Source organism: Ambystoma mexicanum, chromosome 6p (assembly GCF_040938575.1).
Source record: "Ambystoma mexicanum isolate Mex_15411 chromosome 6p, UKY_AmexF1_1, whole genome shotgun sequence".
NCBI classification, from domain to species: Eukaryota; Metazoa; Chordata; class Amphibia; order Caudata; family Ambystomatidae; genus Ambystoma; species Ambystoma mexicanum.
In genome coordinates this window covers 477,454,463-477,479,481 of record NC_090935.1, presented here as the reverse complement: position 1 = coordinate 477,479,481, position 25,019 = coordinate 477,454,463, and the positions used below count along the sequence as shown (strand labels likewise).

At 45.4% G+C, this 25,019-nt stretch overlaps 1 pseudogene; it reads left to right on the top strand.

Annotated features, from left to right (window-relative positions):
• The first annotated feature begins 540 nt into the window (after positions 1-540).
• Positions 541-1,169, top strand: LOC138510739 (sulfotransferase 6B1 pseudogene; annotated as a pseudogene).
• The last annotated feature ends 23,850 nt before the right edge of the window (positions 1,170-25,019 follow it).

The following is a 25,019-nucleotide window of genomic DNA, read 5'->3' as shown; positions in this document are numbered from 1 at the left end:
GTACAGGCAGGTTATAAATGCCAAATCATATCATATCATATATCACCAGTCTAGACAGGGTCAGACTAGGGGATAAAATTGGCTCAAGCACCAATGCAAAAGTGGCCCACAATTGCCAAAGGCAATTCCTTCTTTTTCTGACTCACTGTTTTAGAGGGGGCCAGGGAGAGGTTTTTAGAAAAACAGATTGAAAATTGTGCATTTGAAAGAATACTTGTTCAGTAAAACTGGTCAAAAGTACTAGCTGCACGAGATTTGCGAGGTTTATCAGGGAGGAACGTGAAAAGGACATATCTCTACGTGGGAAAATAATGCGATGTTAACCGTGACAACAAATAAATGCAGGACCCTTTCCACTGAAATGGCCTGCATGAAAAAGAAGAACAGGCACCAACTGTACTCCTCTGCTCCTGCATGACAAGGAGCCACTGGCAGACGTGACAATGCTGGAATTCCGGAAGATTTAAGGGCTTGGACAAGATACCTTAACCGAGAGCGTTGACATCACACTTCCACAGTAATTACCTCCCCAAGTCAATAATGGTGAACATAGCAAAGACTTTGGTGGTGTTCCGTAATCCAAAAGATATGGCCGTTTCCCTTTTCCATTTCAATAACAGTGTTCCCCTGCTTCCCAGTTACAGCTCCTGGGGTGGGTTTTTCGGGCACTTCATGTCTGGGCAAGTCTGTTCGGGCCCGCATTTTGACAGTGCTGTCGTGTGGAACAATCGCATAGACAAAGAAAATATACTCATCATCATTTTTTCAAAGAAATGGAAGCGGATCTGGCTGGGAAATTCTGAAAATATCAGATTTCTTTAGGATCCCTCTCACCGAGGACCAGGTTCAGCTCTTGTCTGAGAGGGGCAGCTTCAAAGCCATGAGCCCGAACTCCAAGGAAACACACAGGTCCTTTGGGTCAGTCATTTTCTGAAAAGGTGGTATTGGAGACTGGAGGAGCTATTTCTCTAGAGCTCAGACACGAAATGGATACCAAATTTGAAGAATTCTTGGTGGGAACACTGCTTGGAGAAAGGATGAAGTACGATGTACACTGCAAGGCCTGGCGGATAAGCAGAGAGGCCTCTGCGCCCACTACTACTCCCAATCCCATCCCCCAACCAACCTGTATTATTCCTCTTGTAATGCATTGTTTATTGATCAGTTGAATAAATACATTTTGAACAATGAAGATTACCCCTGCTAGCTGCGCAGGGAGTATTAATTGTATTAAAGACTAGGAGGTGAGCATTATGCTTCAACTTCTTTTATTACTACTTCTAAGCAGTTTCAACAAAGCATAAGAAAAACCTTGAAAAGTGGCCATAAATAACTTTGGTGTCCGGACATTTCGTCGAAAGACATTTCGTCAAAAGTCATTTGGTCAACGGAATTTGGTCGAAAACCAAATGGTCGAATTTTTTTTTTTATTTATATATATATTTTTTAGGTTTTAGTTTAGGGAAAAAAAGGGTTTTTTAGAAAAAAAAAGGGGGTTGGGGGGACCCCCCCAAAAAAAAAAAAATGAAAAAAAAAAAGAAATTCGACCATTTGGTTTTCGACCAAATGGTTTCGACCAAATGTCCTGTCGACCATTTGTTTTCGACGAAATGTCTGGTAACCAATAACCTTTCTTTTTCTGGAACTACAAATCCCATAGCCTCTGTAGTCCATCTCCACTCAGCCCAGCTATGACCCACATCCTGTCTCTAGGCTCCTCCTCTCTTTTACCTTCTCTGAAATGTCTCGAACGTTATAACCATGTCCTGCCAACAGAGCAAAGACTCTCAAACTCACCAACTTAAATGCTGCTGTTCCCCCGGCTTCCTGTCCTTCCATTCGAGCTTCGATGGTCACTGCCTCCGCTCTCAGTTATTCTTTTGCTCTTCCCCTAGGGAACATACAATGAAGAGATTCAGGGTGGTGTCCATGTACTGTTATAATCCATACATATCATATTATCAAACAATACATGATCGGGTGGGAATTTAATGCTCGCCTCCTAGTCTTTAATAGAATTAACACTCCCTGCGCAGCTAGCAGGGGTAATCATCATTCTATGACAAGACTGGAGGCGAGCATTATGCTTGTTCAGAGCTTTCCCAACACTGCAAATGCTAAACTCTCAGTCGGTTTGAAGTAAAACACCTTAAATGTGCGATCACTAGCCCAATCAGCTGTGAACATAATTTCTCGCAATGATACTCCTGTTGTAAAGGCTCAAGAAGCCACTGCCCCTCTTACAGAATGCGCTCAATACATTCCGAAATCAATACCTGGTGCTTGCATTACTTCTTTGACCCACCTCACAATGGCTGTTGTGTGAAACGGTTTCCTACGCGCTATTAAAAATTGAGTAGTACCAGCTTCTCTGCAATCTGCTGTCCAACTTTCATATTCCTTAATGCATCTCGCTACACACCATTTAGCATTGCTTGGAAAATACGGGTAATGAACTGTAGTTGTCCCTGTTTTAGTCCTTTTGACTATCGAAAAGGTCACCCCCTCTGGGCCAAATGATCTGTTAATCTCCAGTGCCTTGACATCTGACACGCGCTTACATAATATCAGGCATAGCAGCATCGCTAGCTTGCCCGAGAACTGCTTCAAGGACAGATTTCTATCTGATGGCCAGCTCTCTAATAGATGCAGTACTACTGTCACATCCCATACTGTATTATACCTAGGCTCTGGTGGCACCTTAAACCTTGCTCCTCTGATGAGCCTCACTACTGCCGGGTGTTCTCCCGCTGGAACCTCCTTAATCGGCAGGTGCCCTGCAGAAATCTCCGATCTGTACACCCTGTGGTACGAAATGCTCTCCCATCTTGCAATAATTGTGCAAAGAAATTCAACATAGCAACTACAGGGGCTGAAACGGGATGAAAACTTCTCCCTTTACACCAGTTCATCCACTTGGCCCAAGCCGCATCGTAGCTCCTCCTAGTGGATGGAGCCCAGGATTCTGTGATAAGCTCAGCAGCCTGATCCAAAATTCCTGGCAGTGCCCAGCATCTCTTGATATCCTGCATGCGACGAGCGTGAGTATCCCTCTCACGCTCAGAGGATGACACAACCCAGCTGGTTGGTCTCCTTTAGGGAGCACCCTCGGCAGATCCACTGCTAGCTCCATTAGCATCAGGAACCACACTTGTGACTTCCACAATGGTGCTACTAAAATCAACTCTGCTCCCTCCTTCCGACACTTCGCTAGAACTCTGTTAACATCATGAAGGGGGGAAATGCGTAGTGCGGGCCGCCTGACCACTCCTGTAGGAAAGCATCCATCCCTTGAGCCTCTGGGTCTAACCTCCAGCTGAAGTAATCGCTCGTCTGGGCATTGAGCCAGGACGCAAAGAGCTCCATGTGCACTGGACCCCATATCGCGTTCAGCCTCTGAAACACTGCTGGATCCAATCTCCAGTCGCTGGAGTCCGTCAGGTATCATGAGTTCCAGTCGACCACTATGTTCAGTGTTCCGGGCAGATATTCTGCCGTCACTGACGTCCCTGACTGGAGACAGAAATGCCACAAATCCTTTGCCAGCTCCACTAGCAATTTGGATTTTTTCCTCCTAGCTGATTTATGTAGCAAACTGCTGAGGTATTGTCCATCTTGAGCAGAACGCACAATTTCACCTTCCCCCTCGTGAGCGCCTTGATCGCGAATTATCCTGTCAGAAGCTCTAGGCAGTTCATGAATAAGCAAAGCTCCTCTTCGCTACACTTGCCACCAGTTTTCCAGATCTTCGCATCGCGCTCCCCAGCCTATGCAGCTGGCATTTGATTCTATTATCAAGTCTGGTCGGTCTCTGAACATGGCACGCCCATTCCAGGTGTCCATATTCTTCAACCACCATTCCAGTTCGTGATGGACTCCTGGTCCAATGGCACAATGGCACTCGCTGATGATATTTCAAACCATGTTGCAATTGTTTTATGTTTAACCTCTGTAGTGCTCCATAGTACAAAGGACCTGGAAATATGGCCTGTATGGAGGCTGCCAACAATCCCACAATCCTTGCTAGGACTCTGATCCACTGCTTGCTTAAGCAGACTCTGATTTCCCTTTCGATATCCCTCATCTTTCGGGCCGGCAGCTCCAATGAAACTTTCCTGTGTCCAAGACAAACAATCTAGCCTCTGTGCTGGCGTGGTGTCTGACTTCTCCACGTTCACTAGGAACCCTAGTGACAACAGAAGATCCTGCACCCATCATGTCTGATAAACTGGAGTGTCTTTCTCCTCCGCCAGGAGTAATAGGTCGTCCAAGTATATAATTAAACTGATAGCTTTCTCTAGAACCGCTACTGGCTCAATTTGGTGAAAGCCCAGGGCGCTGACGCAAGTCCGAAGGGCATCATCTTGAATTGCCAAAGCTGCCTGTTCCAGCGAAAAGCTAGGAATGTCTTGTATTCCTCCTGCACTGGCACTGTTAGGTAGGCGTCCAGTCTCGTCAGCTAGTCTCCCTCTCTCAGGGAGTCTCTGAGCTGATGAATATCTTCCATCTTGATATGGCGGTACACGACCCACCCGTTCAATTATTTTAAGTTTATAACTGGGTGGACCTTCTCCTTTCTGTACACTAGGAACATATTGCTCACAAATCTGGGGGGTGCTGTGCACTTCTCTATGGCGTCCTTTTGCGCTAGCTGGGATAGTTCGCAATCTAGGCATTTTTGCTCTGCTCGTGCCAAGTGCTGCTGGTGTGGCCAGCTCAACTGCACTGGCGGTGCTATGAACTCCAGCCACAGACCTCTGACAGTTTGCAATATCCAAGCATTACTGCAAAGCGCGCGCCAATTTTCCCAAAACATGCGCATCCTCCCCCCTACTGGCGGATAATCTATTGCTCTCCCCTGGTGTAAAGCCTTGACCACGGCCGGTTCCTCTGCCTCTGCGTCCTCTATGGAAATGTCCCCTGGACGGGAAGAAAGTATATTGCTGTTTGTTCTCCCAGTATTGGGACCTGGGATTGGGGGGTCTTCTTCCTCCCTGATTCTGACCGGCCGCACGACCCCTGAAGCAGCCGGTCCCGGCAAAAGATCTGTTTGGAAATATCTTCCGTATGGAGGCTTGCGCTTTTGCCAGGGAAGTGTAGGTGTCAACGAATCGGCCCATCTCCTTCCCAAAAGTCTCCCCAACGAGGAGGCCCTGTGCCGCTTCTCCGGCTTCATATGATGCAAGGTTGCTCAGTTTTGGGTCAATCTTGAGCAGCAATCCTCTTCTTCTCTCGGATGCGATGGCGCAATTAGCATTGCCTAGGAGGCATACTGCTCTCTGCACCCAGCCTACTAATGCGCCAGGGTCCACTTCTTCCCCTGTGTCTTTGGCCCTCTCTGCCAGATCCATTATCTTTGCAAGAGGTCCTGTCAAATCTAACACTTTCTCTTGACCGCTCCTCCACGATCTGTCAATCCCTTTACGAGGATCCTTACTGGTCTTGGACATCTTAGGATCTAGCTCGGGGGTCTCTGCTACCTTCCCCGGGAGGTGTGGGCGTGGGCATTCTGCACGCAGGCGTTGCCTTACTTCTTTGTCGAGAGCTTTTCGCAATCTCATTGTCATGTACTGAGCAACCCTGGGGGACGGCTGCCAGTCCGAGGATCTTGGGTTCCGGATGCTGTCTGGGTCAAACCTGTCATCTTGATCCTCCTCGAGATGTTTCTCTTTGCAGGCTCTCTTCCCCCTGCTGGGTTTCGCCCATTCATCCTCTACTACCTCTTCTCCCTCTTGGGAGGAAAGGTCTCTCTCGGCTGGCTCCTCTTCCGAGCCTGGGTCATCCTCTCCTGAATTGTCTTCCCCAGGAGTGGGGGTTGTGAGCTTCGGCACTGCCTGACGTTGCAGGTAAACTTTATTAAGCTTAGTGAAAGCGTCAGCTACCTCTGGGGTCTTTTCTTTCACCCCGTCTGATGGGCCCTGGGGGTCACAAGAAGATTTTTTCTTTCAGGCCTGGTTACTCCCCTTTGACCCTGCTTCCGAGGGTCCTGTGGGCGTGCGGTCAGTCTTGTTGGTGCTTTCTTTGGGCTGGGTAAGCATTGCTTCTAGGTCTCCAGCCTCTCCTGCAGGGGTCTTACCCCTTGCGCCACTGTATCGACTAGTGAGCCCCCCAGCACTTCTTTGAAGCTGGCTGCAAGGTCTAGAGGCTGTTCCTCCTCGCTCCATTCGAATGCAGACATGTTGGAAGTGTGCTGTGGTACCTGGAGCAGGTGTCTTGCCACGCCCATGACTCTTAGTCGGATGTTTGTATCTCTCTATCTTTCATTTATATATATATTTTTTTCTTTCCTTTATCTGTGGCTTGCACCAGATTGTTACCGTTCTTTCTTGCCTCTATAATAGGCTATGGGTGAGTATTTTGCTCCCTTTGCGAGGCTAGAAATCTTGGGCAGGTAGAGATGCCTGCTGTCGTGTGGGGAGTGATTCCCCCCCTTCTGAGCCATAGACTGCTACACAGCTGATTCCTTGCAGTGTGGAATCGCTGCTTGTGCGGCTCAAAATAGAGCTCCAATGTCTTTAATTTTGTTTACATAGAGCTTTAAACTTTCACCGGCGGGCCGGCGTTGGTTTCTCTGCTCTGTCGCCTTTCCGAATGTGACGCTTGTGTGCACATGAACGCTCCGGCTCCTCCTCCACGAGGGTGGGGGCCGGAGCGCTCAGAGCGCCTCCACTCCGCCTTCGCAAAAGTTGGGGTGGGAGGCAGCTGATGTTGTTCTCTGCGAAGCCAATCTAAGCCCCTGGGGTGCCGTGAATACGACACAGGGCCGCTCGCCTCGCAGAATAATGCTGTGTAATGCGGTCTCACTCACCTGATTCCCACGGCACTATCTACCGCTGCGGCCGCTCCCTGCCTGACACATTACAAGTATGAATCCTACCTGATGCGTGCTCGCGCATAGCAATTATAACCATTTCCTTACGCTGTCGCGCATGACATTCCTTATTATGCTGTCTACATAACATTCCCATACACAGTCCCTCTCCTAAGTATACATATCTATAATTACTAATCCGGTATACGGAGAGGTGAGAAATAGTACTTATCTGCTTGAAGAGCAGTAAAAGAAGAGGAGGAGCCCAGAGACAGGATGTGGATGATAACTGGGCTGAGTGGAGATGGACTACAGAGACTATGGGATTATTTATGGACACTTTTCAAGGTTTTTCTTATGTTTTGTTGAAACTGCTGAGGAGTAGTAATAAAAGAAGTTGAAGCATAATGCTCGCCTCTAGTCTTGTTATAGAATTAAAACAGTACTAGCTGCACAGTGAAGTAACACATCAAACTGTCCCCCTTTGTCCAGAAAATCTCTCCCACTTTGACCTAGAAATCTGATCAAGACTAGCATGTTGGTCCTGCACTTTGGTCATTGCCCAATTGCAGTACTGGCCAGTCTGAGCCTGAGTCCAGCAGCATTCCCGACTATACTGTGAAACACCAAGATACTCTCCCACTGTGTGGGAGGCTGAAACATTTTTACCAGCTTGGAAACATCTGATTCTTGACCAATGGGCCTGTGTAATTCTGAGTTTGCAAAATCTTCTTCCTCCTCAGGCACCATTTAGATACAGACTCCCTGGGATCTGTTACAGAATCAAACATTGAAATTTCTTTTTTAGAGGAGCTACTCTAGAAAGGAGCTATATAACAAGTGTTGTCTGAAAACATACACAAGAGTTTCTATTCAACATTTATTTCTTGTCCTCAAGCAGAAAGTAGGGTTTAGGTTGGTTCTCAGCCTGAAACTGTAGGACAAATGGATTCCCACGTTTCACTTCCGGGTAGAGACAGTGCAAAACAGGTACTGCAGCAGTTAAGATTTTTAAGTGGGAGTATTTTCCTCCTTATTTGTATGGTTGTTGGGAGTACAATTAATTTGTATGGAGTAAAAATATGAGTCCAGTTCCCAATGGGAATATGTTATAAGTAAAAATATGTTTTAAATAGAAAACGGAAATGTGTGTGTAATAATTATTTCTTTGCACCTAATGAGTCATACACATTAGAAGATATATGTTTACTTCTGATCAGGCAGTAATAACAGTAGTTTCTTCCTGTGGTACAACATGCATTACTGATCCAAATATATACATGCAGCTCTGTAAGTGAAAGCAGAGGCACAAGGTCCTGTGTCTGTTTCCCATTTTTTGTTGGGAATATATTTACTACCTATTTTATTTTTTGGGAGTATTTGTCTATTTTTAGTGAATAAAAGTGGCTGATACACCTCTTATCTGTAGGGCTGGCTTTCGGACTTCATTACCAAAAGTCAGTGTACCTTTCTGTCTGGCGATGGCTCTGAGAATATTCACAAAGCTGATGGTGCCCATTGTGATGTTTCTACACCTACAGGGCATTCATTTCTATCCATTGCGGGAAGACTGACTGATTCTTGCCTGCTCAAACCTGCTGCACTTCAGCCTGCCCAAAAATCTCCCTCCTCAACTACATTGTGCACGCGTTTCTTCTGCTTTACCCACTGAACCAAGCACCTCTAAACAGAAACTTTACCCCATGTGTGCGATCTGACTTTCCTGCCCCCCTCTTTATACTGGCCAGCACTGAACTTCTTCTTACATCAGGAAATCGTCATCCTCCTCCAGTGCATTTCTATGACCAATTGCTGATTCTTCACTTCCTGATGACTTTGGCTGTTTGAATCTTGCCTCCGTTGCCTAAATGGACATTTCCCATGTAGTTACCCAAATGGTAATTTTTCATGCATTTGTCAAGCTACAGTTTGGGTGTTCTAATTCTATTGCCTTGTCTGGGTATTCTATATGCTCACATTTCATGTCTGTTTGAATTTCAAATCGAGGCGATTTTAAACTGTTGCCCTCATTGTAATGCCACATTCCTCATGTCTGTTTAAACTTCAAGTCTAGGCGATTTGAAATCCTGTTGTCCTTGTTGAATTGCTGCATTCCTCGTGTCTGAGCACTTAAAATCTACTGCCCATGTTTGAATTTTGTTTAAGGTACCTGCCTCATCTGTGCCTGTTTGGCTGCTAGGCCAACTGGTGAGTTATTTTGTGCACTGTGCATCTCTCCGTCCCTCTCTCTCCCTCGTGGTGCTCTCCATCACCCCTATCTACTCTACTTGCTACACTGTTACCTATCATCCTTCTCTTTCAAAAGCCTGGAAGGAAAAGATTTAAGAAACGTCTCCTGGCCACTATCCTAGGCCTGCGCATTGCAGACAACTTCCTCCAGGCTTACTATCACTGACATCCACTTTGTTGTTCCCTCTCCAGACCTATGGATTCCCCATATGCACTCAGTCCTCTCCCCTTTCTTTTCTTCACACATTAATGGTGGAACCCGATGGGAAGTGCTCTTGGCTCACTTCTCATCCTCCAGGTGCATCATTAATGTTTTTCAGAATGGCACTATTATAGCCCAGGGCTCTCAGCCCAATCTCCTCCTTCTTGACAGGCGTCTTCCATCTCTCATTAACTTCCTCCCTTCTCCTGCCACTCCCCCACCTGCTACCCCTCTGGTCTTTTCGCCACTACTTACCAGTGTACCACGTCCCTGTACACCCCTCAGAAGACCTTTAAAGACAGCAACCTGCTTCACTTAGCTTCCCTTAATTCTTGCTCTGCTGTGAAAGTCCTAACATCTGTCAACTTCTTAAAGAGTTTGACCTCGACGTCCTCGCCCTCACTGATATGATATGATATGGCATTTATAACGCACCTATACACAAGTGTTTCAAGGCTGTGACATGGTTCAATGCCAGCTCTGTCACTGCTTTTGACACTCTCCTACCCAAGGGCTACAAGATCTTCTACATGCACAGGTCAAACCAATCTGGCGGTGGAGTGGCCCTTATCTTCCCTGAATGGGTCCCGGTTTCCATTATACCCACTCAGTCCTATTCCTCCTTTGAATGCCTTGTCTGCCAGCTTTTTGTCTCTCTTACCCCCTTGCTCACTCTTGCCACTATTTAAAGGCCCCCTGGGATGACCTCTCTCTACCTCTCAGAGTCGGCAAACGTTACCTCCTTTCTCCTGACAGCTATCTCTAAGCTTCTCCTCCTCTGAGACATCAATATTCATCTTGACTCTCCCGACATGGCCACCTTACTCTTGCACAACCTCTGTGACTCTCTTTCCCTCACCATTCTTCCCTTCGGTCCGACCCACTCAGCCAGGCACACCCTGGATGCGCTCATCTCTTGCGGACATCCCTTTCCCTCTCTCTAACCCTCTCACTACACCTCTCTCCTGGTCAAACCATGCTCTCCTCTCCTCCCACCTAGAGCTCGTGCGCCCGTGCTCCTCCAGAACTACCACCCTATTTCCACTACCCCTTTCCTGGGTAAACTCTTGGAGAAATTGGACATCTCCCAACTAATCCTTCACACTAAATTTGTTGGTTGTCTCCATGACCATCAGTCTGGCTTTAGAGCATCCAGAGGCACGGAAATTGCTCTCCTGAACACCTGTAAAGACCTGCTCTCAAACCTCAATTGCAAGTCTCCCTCCTCTCTCATCCTCCTTGACCTGTGTTCTGCCTTCGACACTGTCAGTCATAAAATCCTCATAAATTGGCTCTGCGACCGGGACCGGGCACTGGACTGGGTTGACTTATTTGCTTTCTCATCAACCCTCCCAGGTCCAACTGGGCCCCATTCTCTCCTCCACCTCACTCTCTACTTGTGGCATCCCTGAAAGCTCCATCCTCTCACCCTGGCTTTTGAACATCTGACTTGCCACTCTTGCCCACTTGATCTCCACCTTCTCTCCTCATTTCCAGTGTTCTGCTGATGACACACCGCTCTCCTTTAAGCTCTGTTCATCCTCCTCCTCTCCTTCCTCTCTCATTCCCGACTGTCTGACTGCTATTCAGGAATGGTGGGCTGCTAACGATCACTGTCTTCATGCCAGTAAGACTGAGACCATTCTCATTGGGACTCCTGCCCCCCTCCTTTCTTCTTACTCTCTGGCTGCCCTCCTTGGGCCCTCTCCCCTGACACTCGTGTGAGACAAAAAGCCTGGGTGTAGTCTTGGACTCCTCTCTTTCATTCTCTCCTCATATCTCTGACTTTGCCAAGCAGGCCCACTATCAGCTTCATCTTCTCAGAGACATTCTCCCTTTCCTCACCTTCCCGCCACAAACTCAACATCTCTAGAGCTCTGGTTCTTTTTTTAAAAAATGTTTTAATTAAAATTGTGTTTGATGCAAGCATCTTTACAATTTATAAAAAACATGCATTGATACATCATAAAAACTACAATAGTACACATTTTATAAAACAAACAATACAATTATTCAAAACCAAACGATGAAAATATCATTCATCAATGATCAAACACAATTATAAACATAAATACACTTTGACACTTTGAGAAGATGATTAAACATATTTTCAAATTTCAAATCATAAATGAGAGAAAAAAAAATAGAACTAGCAAAAAGAAAATAATATGCCAATATCCAACATTTAGAATCCAGTCAAATTGAAATCAATATACAATCTAAATAAGAATAGAAATACAAAAGCCATGAATCAACTATCGAACTACCATTGTTTTACTATATTTCTCCCCCACTTTGATAAAGAAGCATGCAAGTGATACGATATCATAGGAACCATAACCAGAATATAACTTGTACACAGAAAGTGGAGCACTTTCTATTGTTTAAGAGACTTATGATCACATTATGAGTCAAATTCATCTAATTTTGTTTGAATACAGGATAAGTAACGTGTTAATGTTTGAGTAGGGTATTACTGTCCCCCCACATGCAAAAGCACCATAATAGTTCCAATGAGAAAGTTGAATTGGTTATGAAATATTTGCTCAATATTGAAGAGCATAGAGATTCAAAACCATCACAATGGAGTATAAGGTGTTTCAGCGTTTCAGTCTGAGTAGGAATAAGACAGAAACGACATCCTAAATCTGAAAGATGACTTTGGCCATTATGCCAATACTTGGTTCGTGCGTTGGTGTTAAATAGATTAAATCTGAATCTCATAAACATTTGTCTGGTTCGTTCAGATGGGCAGATCTTTAAGTAATGCATCCTAGGTATTCGCTTGTGTCTAAAATTGGCATATTCCGACAACTGTGAATAGTGTGCCAACTGATCAGTGGTTGAAACCCAGTCATTCTGCAACAGCTTTTTTTTACCTGTGCAGGTCTATACACCAGATCAAACTCAACCATTCCCAGTTCCGTTAAGATGTCAAACATTTGCTTTTTAAATCTGGCCATGGAGTGTGGACTGTCTTTATGTATCATTTTCGCAAGATCCTCATATAAGGAATTAGAAGGCGGTAATAGGATTTTACTAAAGTTGTTAAGTCTACGTCACTTTAACCGACTAGCCAGGGATGATAAGCCTAATTCATGCCTGATACAGGCATTAGGAAGACTTTTGGGTAATGCAAGGACCTTTTTCCAAATGAGACCCTGTATCCTATTAAGCTGCATGTCCAGATTTAATAAACATGTGTCAAGTCCATATAAGAGAATTGACTCCACTTTAAGTAAGTAGAAATCAATTAATGGTAATAAGGAGAATTTACACAATTTATTGAGGATAATTCTCATTTGGACAATCAGCGGAGCTGCTTTGATGTTAAGAGCATTATACCACATGATTAGCGAATTAGAATTAGTTATGTTATATCCCAAATATATGAGACTTGATTTTGTTTGAAAGGGAATACCTCCTAGAAGCCACTTCTACAAATGCCCTTTTTTTCCTTGTTTTTTACTGGCAAATATAAGAATATTGGATTTCTGTGCATTGATATAAAGATTATGTTGACTACAGAATTCAGCAAAGATGTTGATTTTTGTCTGGAGACCAAAAGGCGCTCTATCGAATAAAATCACGTCATCTGCAAAGGCCATCCAACTTAGCCTTAAACCACCTAATTTAACAGGAAAACAATTTTGACTATGCCATAGATCATCAACGTCTGCCAAATAAAGATTAAACAAAACGGATGCGAAGTTGCATCCTTGTTTGACGCCTATTTCCGTGGAAATGTTTTCAGTTAAGGAACCAGCTTGGTCAATTCTGATTTTATAAATTTGTTTCCTGATGTAAAAGGGCGATAATTGCTATAAGGTGGGCCGGAATTCCAAATTTGGCCATCTTTGCCCATAAAAGACTTCTGATAACACTATCAAAAGCAGCGGCAAGATCTAAAAATGCCATATAGATGGGACCCTTGATGGACTGAGTTGAGACAGCCAAAAGATGGGCTAGAATAGTCGCATTTAATTGAGTACCCAACTGTTTCCTAAAACCAGTTTGACAATGAGAAAGCGTATTATGCGTATTAATGTGAGAATTCAGGTCCAGTAAAATTAGTGCGGAAAAAACTTTGGCGGCAACATCAATATTTGCAATGGGACGATAATTAGATGGAAGGTCCATTGGACCCTTTTTATACAGCGATGTGAGCCATGAACTTGGAATAGTCCTGGTTTGGAATACACTATCAAATCGCCCTAGAATTTTTGAGTTTAGTTAAGGCATAATAAATATCATTAATTTCCCATGGACAGTGTGGTAAAATGTCCTTGGAAAAGTCTTTAGTATTAAGTTCACAAAATCTCACAGGACACGAGTACTTAGGTCTATAGAATTGCACCCAAGTATCCCCTGAGATTGAGGATTGAAACTCAATTTGCTGTCTGCCCATGAGATTTTTAATCATCCTCCATATCTGCCTAGTGTTCTTAGTGCAGATAAAATTAATAATTCTCTGATTATTAGCCAAAAGAGCTTCAATTTTAATTCTTTTGATCTCATTTTTGTATGCTAGAAGAATAGTTTATTTCCTTGGGATATGTTCCATAGCCTTAAGATTCGAGTTTCTTAGCTGTCGCAGAGCATAATTCTTTTTTGTTTTTAAAGCCCTAATCAGATGATTATATTGAGGTTTTTTCTCGACTATAGGCTTCCTAGAATTTGCATCAGCTATGCTGCCAAGATGAAGTTGGATCATATTTATATTTCATCTGTCAATTTGTTGAGCTAAGAGATCACCACTGGGATTGCAGGGAAGAACCCACAGATCACGATTCACTAAACTATTAAGTTTCCTGCAGGTAGCAGGATGCCATTGCACCAAAGGTAACTGCCTGTCGATTATAGGCAGAGTGAGATTCACATCAACTTTGTGACTATCAAAACTTATAGCGAGTGAGCATTCCAACATCAGATGGTCACTGTTCCCAGCAATGACTAAATTAAGAGGCCCTGCCGTCCTAGCTACTCCATTAGAAAGAATGATGTAGTCTATGTAGGATTTCATCTGGCCTCTCTGCCAGGTGAAGGGATTGATCTGGATGTTATCAGCAATTATCTGGAGGTCCCAATCCTTGAGGAAATGGATCCAAGCAGAACCCTTGAATTGTGAAAGCGTGTTCATGGAAAGCGCACTGTGCGGCATATGAAGCGATGTATTAAAGTCACCTCCTAAAATAATTTCAAAGTTGGAATTGAGTAATAGAGCATTAGTTAATATAGCATTAAATTTAAAGATTATTTTTTCAATAGAAATCGAATTTGGATTCCAGTAGAGTGAAATGATCAAAATGAATCGACGAAGATTCATAAATAAGGTTAAATGAATAACTAATAATTGTGGAGAAGCTGCCAAAATATATGAAGAGCAATCAATGTCGTTTTTAATCAAAACGGCTAGACCACCATAGGGTCTACCCACAGGTCCTTTTTCAGCGTTGTGGGAGAATGCCGTATACCCATCTGACATCATATCCTTCAAGGACATTGTTTCTTGTAACATAATGGTAGAAGGCAAATCACTACGTTTTAAAGAATTGAACCATGTGTAATAGTTTTTAAAGCCACAACAGTTCCAGGAGCTAACGGAGAAAGGAGTATTTTATGATGTGTTAGTCGACATATTGGCATTCGTGATTGTTTTTATCAGCGGTTCCAGCCAAGCCAAACCTTTAACTATGTTGGTAACTGAATCAAGTTGCTCTTTTAACGCAATACTGGCCTGCTGTGTATTAAAATTCAGATTTGTTAGGTGTGCAGATGAAAATTCTACCTGTGGCTGATGTTCAATAAAAGCAATAGATTCATCAATAGATGTGAACATAAACAATTGGTACCCAAGCGCGAACAAATTGGATTCATGCTCCCATATTAATTTAGCAATAATATGTGATTGCAATTTGCAAAGCATGCGATTATTCTTGGTACAAGGAAGTTTGATCCATTCCACGTCCTCTGAAATCAAACAATGGAGGGCACGAATCTGATGGAACAATTTCATTAATACTGACCTATTAAGACTAGGAGGACCATTATTGTTGGAAGTTACAAACCATCCCATCAGCAATTTTAGTTCCATCAGTAAGTGCTCAAGCATACAGCTAGAAGACACGATTTCATTCCGAGGTTGGGTACCCATTTGTCTATCAACAACAATGTTTGACACGGTTGGAATAGAGGAAGCAATCACAGCATGAGAGTGCTCATTTTCTTGAGCAGCAGAGAGATTCTCTTCAGACACCAAACCACCTTCCCTAGACTGATCTAGGTTAGCGTTTATCTTGTTTAAGGATGTTGCTTGATCTTTATTATGTTTAGAAGATAAAATCTCCTCATTAACAACTCAAGTCTCAATCGTAGCCGGGACCAGGGTGGAAAGAGAGGATTTTTTTGTTGTCAGTCAACGGAAAATAATTAATCATTTGCGTTTGTGTTGCAGCAGAATTGGCGCTACAAGTTTTCAAAGGGTCTTTAACTCGAATATCTGTAGTTTCCGTAACCGTTGAGATAGTAACAGACTCTTTTGGTGGATGAACCAGATCTGCAATTTTTAGATCAACATGTACCTTTCTTTCAATATCTAGCTGATTCAAATCTATAATTGTTACTTCTTCAGGAAGATTTGCAATTTTTTTGATTGGAGTCTTAAGCCCTTTAATTTTTTTTATGGTAAGTTTTTTGATTTAGACTCAGCAGGAAGTATAGTTTGAGAATCTGCTTTGGCTCTGGCTTGTGCAGTCTTTCTCCTTTTAATTGCTCTCATATATGATTTTCTCACTTTACGTGAGATAAATTGAGTGTTTTTTTGAAGTTCATTCTGACTGTATGAGTCATCATTGGATTCAGCAAATTCAGTACATTTAAGCTGTTCAGTCTCAATTAGAGGTGAGGGAGTATTGGGGTTAACCAAGATGTCACCTGAGTCAATATGGCTATTAGGCGTAATGAAAACAGGGTGAGAAGGATCATTAGGAACAAGGTTGGCTTGCATGAGAATGTTTTCGATAACAAGAATTCTATCGTGCTGCAATTTCGCAACCGACATATAATCAATGTGAGGGTCCCTTACATCTTCGGTCACTATATGTGTTGGTATTTTTACGACATCGACAAATGATTTTGAATTAACACTTAAATCTTCCATGGGGCCACATGTTTGAGTTTCTTGTGAACATAAGTTGATAACTGGGGAGACTTGTGAATTAGGTTTGCAAAGAGTAGATGGGAAACACTGGAACGTTGAAGGTATTTGAAAATGTTCCCGTGCCAGCATGAATCCTTCTATTCTACTCAATTTAATAAGAATATCAGATGTAGAAGCGTTAAGTACAAGAATGGCTGCATGGGTGTGTTCATGTCCCTTGTCAAGAAGATTCAGTATACGGGTAAGAACCGGAAAATTTTGCAATTCCTGTTCATTAAGGTCAATTAGAGATTCTTCCAAAGGAAAGGTTGGGAGGTTAGCCTGACTCTGCTGAAATGAGACCCCAGCTATGTGGTGAGCAGTAAAGGAGGATACATCCGCCGAGGATTGTGGTTCTAAAATCATTGCAGCCGCATCAAGTGTTGGAGAGCTAGCAGTGATTTGCTCAGACATAACCTCATTACATATCTGCCCTCCTTTAGTGGACTTTGAGCCCACCAATACTCCCAGAGGTGTTTGATGAAAGTGCACCTGTTCCCTTACTCCTTTAGATTTTGAAACCGGAGTCGAGGGACCATTAGACAAGTGTACACGCTTGTGCAGCTCAGCCATGACAACGGGAGCCACCAACGAGGTATCGAGATTTGTGGAAACATATGCATCAGCTGTGATAACCAATAAAGAGTTGTCCATTATAGGAATATTGTGCACTATAATCGCTGGTGGGCTAGCAACAATTTGTAGCTTGGATTCGTTCATATTATCAGACCGCATATCCGGCTTAATGCCGGCATTAATATGAATTTTATGAGACTCCACGTCACTTTGGAATCCGCAATATTTGGATCATGACTAATCAGTGGCTTTCCAGACATCATTAACAAATGAGTCGGCCCTGCATCAACTAAACCCATTGTGTCAGCTATGCTCATACGAGATTTCGGTGGTAAAGTACCCAAGCATTTGCCATTTCTTAAAGTACTCGTCGCCATGATTTAAAAGCGTGTATGTTCAATATTATGACAAAATAATATGCGACAAAAGGGAGAAAAACTCGTAATTTAAAGCATGTCAAAGATGTCCCCTGAATCAATAGAAAACAGGCTATAAAGATGGTCTTACCCACACCCGCGCACCCGCCGCACACCCGAACAGCCAAATAGCCAGACACTTACGGGGCACTTCCGGGAGCGTGCGCGCGGTGCGCGAGGATGGGGAAGAAGTAGGCAGAGCCTGCAAGTATGGGAGGAGCCAATGGGATCGACTGAAAAAAAGCAGAAACAAAAAAGGGAGTAAGAAATTCAGGTAGACACGAGAATCTTAGTGAGCAGTGCAGAAACACAAGCAGAACACAAGGAGTTTTGACAGAAAAAGCCCTGTCTGTCTAAAATTACGTGGATAATCAACAGTCGTTGTGATACAGTGTTACGGCACTGAGCAACACAATACACCTTCTTCTTGCCGACGACCGCTTTTCCAGTAGCAAGTCACGAACCAGAAAGGCAGAGAGTTGCAGCCAAAAAGCCAGACACTTACGGGGCACTTCTGGTTGCGCAGGCGCGGTGCGCGAGGATGGGGAAGAAGTAGGCAGAGCCTGCAAGTATGGGAGGAGCCAATGGGATCGAGGGGCACTTCCGGGTGCGCGCGCGCGGTGCGCGAGGACGGGGAAGAAGTAGGCAGAGCCTGCAAGGATGGGAGGAGCCAATGAGATCGAGGGGCACTTCCGGGTGCGCGCGCGCATGGTGCGCGAGGATGGGGAAGAAGTAGGCAGAGCATGCAAGTATGGGAAGAGCCAATGGGATCGATTGGATTATCAACAGTCATTGTGATACAGTGTTACGGCACTGAGCAACACAATATACCTTCTTCTTGCCGACGACCGCTTTTCCAGTAGCAAATCACGAAGCAGAAAGGCAGAGAGCTGCAGCCAAACAGCCAGACACTTATGGGGCACTTCCGGGTGCTCTGGTTCTCTCATGGCTGGACTATTGCAACAACCTCTTCCTCAACCTGTCTCTTTCCTACCTCTGCCCTCTTCAACTAATCCAGACTAGGACTGCTAGGCCTATTCTTGGATTCAAGCCCAGGGACCGCATCTCTCCACCCCTAAAGTCTCTCTACTGGCTCCCGGTGATGGCAAGGATCAAATTCAAGACCCTCTGCATCATCCACAAGGCTTTCTGGGGCCTGGGACCCCGCTATATCCAACTTTCTCTGCCTAAATCCCTCCCTTCTAGAGTCCTTTCGTCCTCTAGTTCCAACTATCTGCAGGTCAGACGTTTCTCCAAGCAGAGAGTGAGGGGTAGATCTCTTTCTTCTGCAGGGGCATCCCTCTGGAATGGCCTCCCAGCTCCTCTCAGACTTGAGCTGGATCTCCTTAATTTACGGAAGCTCCTCAAGACCTTCCTTTTCTCTTCCTCCTTGCCCCTCACCCTCCCTTTCTAATGTCCGCTGCCATTGCGACTGGCTCCTGGTCCCTTATGAGTTTTACTGGGGCCAGACCCTCCTCGGCCAGTCCCACTAACCCCTCTTTAACCGGCACTTGCACCCTTCCCCAACTAGCCTACTGAGTCTGGTCCACCCTCCTGGCACTAGCCTACCCCTTCCCCTTTCCCCCTGGCACTTGCCCTCTTGGCTGCCTTAGCACTTGCCTAGCTCCAGCCCCCCCCACCCTGCACTTCCCTCTTTCCCTCTCCCTCACCCATCCTTCCTTCCTGACCCCCCCCCTTAGCACTTCCTATTCTGAATTGGTATGATCCGAATGTCACAAGGCCCAGTAGGGCCGTTATTGTTATTCTCCTTGTGCCCCCTCCCCCATCTTTGTGCCACCTGGAAACACTTTGGCTGTATAGGCACCATACAAATGTATAATAAAATAAATAGAAATCAGCGCTGATAGCGATGTCCAGAGTGTGTCAGCTCCTGACAAACTTGGGATTCCTCATAAATCATCAGCAATCTCAGTTGTATTTGTTCCAATCTTTGAAGTTCACAGGGACACATTAAGCAATCGACTGAGATTTAGCATCCTAGCCAGTACACCGTATTCTGAAATTGCAGGATCACCAAAAGTGTCTACTGAGGTGTCACAGGTTGTCAGCCAAGTACTGTCTGAAAGCTGAAGGGGGCGTATACGACACAGGGGGCCTCATTATAAGTTGTGCGGAATGGGTTTAACGGTGCCGGTAATGGTGCCAGTGCCGTTAAACCCATTCCGCACAATTATGAGGTCCCCTCGCAGGACCCGCTCTAGACGTCTGGTTTTTCCATAGCGGGTCCCGCGAGGAGACCAGGGAGCTAACAACGGGCCCTCTTGTAATGGGCCCGTTGTTAGCTTCCTCCCCATTCCCATTGAGCCCTATGAGGGCTCGAATGGGAATGGGGAAGGACCGGGCCCGGGTTCCCTGAAGGATGAAATACTGGGCCCTCCATACTCGGAATGACCCGGTATTTCCCCATTCAGGGAACCCGGACCCGATTTTGGAGGCAGCCATGCCCTTATTAAGGGCATGGCTGCCTCCAAAGTCGTAATGAGGCCCAGGGCCTCATTATAAGGCTGGCGCTCCCATAATGAAGGAGCCGGTACGGGACCAGCCCCCTTCTTTAGGGGAGCGCCAATTAGGAGCTTCCCTTTACAGGACCCGGCTCAGAAGCCTGGTAAAACCAGGCGTCCTTTCCGGGTCCCGCGAGGGGAAGAGGGAGGCAATAACGGGCCTGATGTAATCTGCCCGTTATTACCTACCTCCCCATTCCCTAAGGAGACTCAAATGGGAATGGGGATGGGTTCCTACAAGGAGGACTTACCGGGTCCTCCTATGTCGCAGTAACCCGGTAAGTCCCCATTGCAGGAACCCGGTAATGGAGCCCAGTATGGAGGCAGCCATGGAGCTAATAGCTAATAGCTCCATGGCTGCCTCCAAACTCGTAATGAGGCCCACCGTCTTTCTTCAATGTGGACTATAATGCACTACAAGCCTCTAGTGAATCATTCCCTATCTACTTGAAATCCTAGTTCCCAGCATTTCAAGGCACAGGATTTGGTCTCAGAGGGAATCGTGGAAGAACTATAATGGTGGTTAATTCTGAGTCAAGACCCCAGGTTAGTCACAATGGATACTAGTCTTCTGGGATGGGGTCACCCTGGATCAACTGGAGTGCCATGGCAAGTGGTTGCCACTAGTAGAAAATACTTCCTCCAATTGGAGGGACTTATCAGCGAGAGAATTAACTCTAAAAGCATTGCTTTCCAAACAGAAGCACCAAGCAGTCCTGGTCCAGATGACGTGGACAGAGGATAATTTGCTTTCTTTGACAGCTGTTAATATCAAGGGATTGTTGAACACACTCCACTCTGGGTCATTTGTTTACCTCATCCCTGGACTCTTGCTTCCAAAAGAGGCTTTCCAGGCAGCCTGCAGCAGGTACAGCACTTCCCAGGCAAACATGTTTGCAAATCACCTGAACCATCTGGTGCCATGCTGTTTTGGGGATACAATGGTCTGTTGATCAAGTGCCATAGACCTTGGTGTACGCTTTTCCTTTCCTTTACTAACGCAGGATTTGACCAAACCAGGTGGAAGATAGCGGAAGTGATGATGATTGTCCCATTTTGGCTTCGGAGGTCTTGTCTCCTGGTTCTTCAGGATCTATCAATGACTCGGGCGCTGATTCTAGCCAGAAGTCCATCCCCTCTACGGTCTCTGTCCTGACCAACAAAAGACCATCACTCAGTTTGCCCTATCGGCTTGAAAGTTGAGAGGTCAGGCCTGAAAGCTCTGCTGTCATCAGCTGCCACGAATGCAGCAGTCCAAGGATGAAGAACCCCGTCTACGAATAGGGCTTATACCCACCACTGGTCTTCCTTTCAGGAGTGTTTTATGTCACAGGCTAGTGAACCTCATAGTTGCGATCCTCCCACAGAATTGAATGTCCTCTTGGAAGCCTTCCATAAGGCTTTGGCAGCGGCAACACTTAGAATTCATGGGGCGGCCATTAAGGCTTTTCACTCCCTTAGGATGGTTTAGAGGTATTAAAGGACCTGGCGCCCCGTCTCATCCAGGGTTTCATTTTGCTGAATCCCTGAAGCAAAGTGGTGTTACCTCAGTGAGATTTACCTTCCGTTTTGGTTCGTCACGGGAGGATAGCTCTGGGGCAGTGTGCTCGCCTTGGAAGCAAGACGATACGGAGCAACACAGGTTCGATCACCAGGTACGTGCTTAGAAACACGTATTAGCGCATTATAAATAACCTATCATATCACATCCAGGTCCCTCCCCACTTTGAGACTTTGGAAGTGGCACGTTTGGATTGGCTGTCACACATGGATCTTTTTCTAGTTGCTAACATATCCAACAGGAGTCTGGTGCACTCTGGTGTCAGCTTTCTGACCTGAGAATTCTTCTGGCCTCTCTTATTCTTAAACATGGGTCTGGATGTTTACCAAAACTCTGCTCCAGGTTTCCTCTTGATCAGGATGTGGTGTTGCCTTCTCTGGCCTTTAGGGCAGGTCTCAGGGGGAGTTGTAGCTGCAGGCTCTGGATGTTAGGTGGGCCATCCTCATATATTTGGATAGGGCAGAATCCTTCTGGAAAGGAAAATAACTTGTTCAACAATTCTGGAAAAGGTAGCTGGGGGTTTAAAACATCTGCGCACCTGTGGCTGCCTTGAGTCGATGGATTAGGGTGGTCATAAGTTAGGCCAAGAAGAGTTGCTGGAGTTTAACTGCCCCAATTTAATGCAAGAATGTTCCCTTGCCTACAGTTCAGGAAAGCTGTCTGATTCACCCATGGCGTGTGTGCTTAAACAATAATGGATACAAAAGAAGGCAGCAAGGATGTTAATTCTATGGCAAGACAGGAGGCTCATATTATGCATTACAATCTTTACTCTGAACCACAGCAGCAAAGAATAAAAACTTTGTAAAACGAATTTTTTTCCAATAAACATAACGTTATAACAATGTAATTGGAAACATCCCAGTCCAACATGGTGGGCAGGTCATGCCCTGGAGATAGCCAATCGGGAGCGAGCCAGCCCCAATATAGGTCCTTTCCTCCAACAACTCCCCCTCTTTCTTTGCTGCTGACCCACAGCTAAGTCACACCTCTGGTTTTTTCTTAGACTGTGTACTAGAAACGTTACTTGTAACATTTGGTTTCAAGAATCAGCGTTCAAGAGAACGTGTTTCTTTCTATGATTACATTGTATATATTGTGCATTGTTCCTCAGGCAGGCAAGCAAGCGTTTGTTTAGTTTATCCGCGTTCGCCTCCTGAGGGGAATTCTACATTATTTCTCGAGGGTGGCGTTAGCTTGTTAGAAGCCCGCTCTGTGTTCTGAAGTGTTTATTTTGCCTGGTTCACTTGGCGTTGACTTTTTCCTGTTGCAAACGCTGCTGCGTTCTAATTTCTCGTTGGCCTGCGTTAAGGTCGTGGGGGGTTTTTCTTCGTTTGTTGTGCGCGCACGTCAGAACAGTTACTTTCTGACTGACGACGCGCGGCTGACAAGAAGCTCTCTGGCACACACGGTAAGCGTGATGCTTTCCAGAGACAAGGTTGGCGGTGCGAGTCTACTCTCCGCCTCATTTTTATTTATATATTGTTTCATACTTATAATTTTCAAATTATGTTCCCATTTCTTTGTTAATTAATTACAGTGGTTTTAGGTGTAAAATTCACCTTTCATTGCCCTCACACGCTGCTCGCGTGTTTGTCTGTGGGATACAGACATTGTCTATATACTGCCTGGGTGGCCCTTCCCTAATATTTTGTGGCACCCTCATGAATTGAGTGGTTACAGCCTGCTCGGCTGGTGTTGGTACAGCATTGATCCTGCTGTTTATTAATACCATTATATATATATATTTTACCAAGTAAATTGGTGCTGTCATGGATAAAGGAGCACTTCCCCCCTCTGCAGATGCCAGCACTCAAGTACGCACTGCCAAAAAAAGTGAGAAGTTGGTTGAAAACATGGGGGATCAAGCCTGTCATTCCCAGCCTTTAGTGGCACAAGCTATTCAGTCCTCTTTGGACTCAGCTTTAACTGATTTGAATATCACCCTGGCGTCAGCCTTTGACAGGTTAATCACCCGCATTTCGGATTGTCATCCCTCCCAAGATGCTGCCCCATCTGTGGCATCCCAGGTCCCCAAAAAATGTAAGGCCAAAACTAAACATACCCAGGGACATCTCAGTCCCATAGTGGCCATTTCTCCTATATCTTCCCCTAAGAGTCATTTAAAGCATGGTTCGGAAGAATCCCGTCAACCTATCTCTTCCACCCCCTTGCCGGCCCCCGCGCCTTTCGCGCCGGTGGAGCCCCCTATTGATGTCTCATCCTCAGACAGTTTAGGTGATTCTGATTCACCCCCTAAGAGGCAAAAAAGGAAGGTGACCTCAGTAGCCCCTCAGGAGGGCCCCCTACTGGATGGTAGTGGTGTACCTTTCTTTGATCCTGCCCTGATACAACACCCCAGGTCAGCCGAGTGGCTACCCTCTGAGGAAGTTTCCTCTTTCCTCATGTTCTGGATCAGGCACCCTATGGCCAAGGAGGATCGTAATAAATTATGGTCGGAATGTCCCAGACCGATGCTCACCGACAAGGTGGCTCTAGCGCCAGAAATAGACCAATCTATGGCGGCTTTTCTTTCCCAGAAGGGGAAAGACCCCAGGAAGGGGGTCAATAAAGCGTGGCGTAGTTGTCAAGACAGACTGTTGGACATCCTGGGTCCAGTCACGCAGATTTTTGAACTGGCAGAAGGGGCAGCGTCCTCTAATACCCCGATAGATGTTGACTCATTAAGGGGTTGGATCCAACGAACGGTATGCCTGCTCGGCAACGCTAATGCCTCCATATGTAGGGAGAGGAGGAAATCATAATTAATGAGGTTGGATTCCAAACTGGCAGACATGTCAGAGAGGGAAGGTGGCCCTTCAGCTCAGGGTAATTTATTTGGGGATTCTTTCCTGAAAGATTTGTCAGCATATGTTCACACATTTACGGCGCTGGACAAGGCGCAGGTTAATATAAAAAAGGTTTTTACCCCAAAGGTTTTTAACAAGGCTCCTTCCGTCCCCGCCAATTTGCGCCCCATGGCGCATACCATCTCTCCTATGCTCGGGGAGCACATAACCAGTTCTACCCTCAACAAAACTTGAGTTGGAGAGCACATGCCAGCAGAGGAGCCAGAAGATCAAGAGGGCCATCAGGTACTTTCTCAGGTGCTAAAAGTTTTTTCCCTCAAAAGTCTAGGTGGCAGACTAGCCAGGTTTCTTCCACAGTGGGAGGCCCTCACTTCAGATCCTTGGGTGTTGCAAACGGTTCAGGGTTATCAGATAGAATTTTATGCCCCACCTTGCCAGTTGTCCTTTACCCTTCCTTTGGTGTTCGACGAAGTCAAACAATCCCTCATAGATGTGGAGGTAAGGGATCTCATCTCCAAAGGGGCGGTAGTCCCGGCCTCTTACAGGGCCTCTCAGTTTCTGAGTACCATTTTTCTAGTCCCGAAACCGGACATGGGGTTCCGCCCAGTAATCAACCTGAAAGCCCTCAACTCTTTTGTGGCATATCACCACTTCAAGATGGAAGGAATTCATT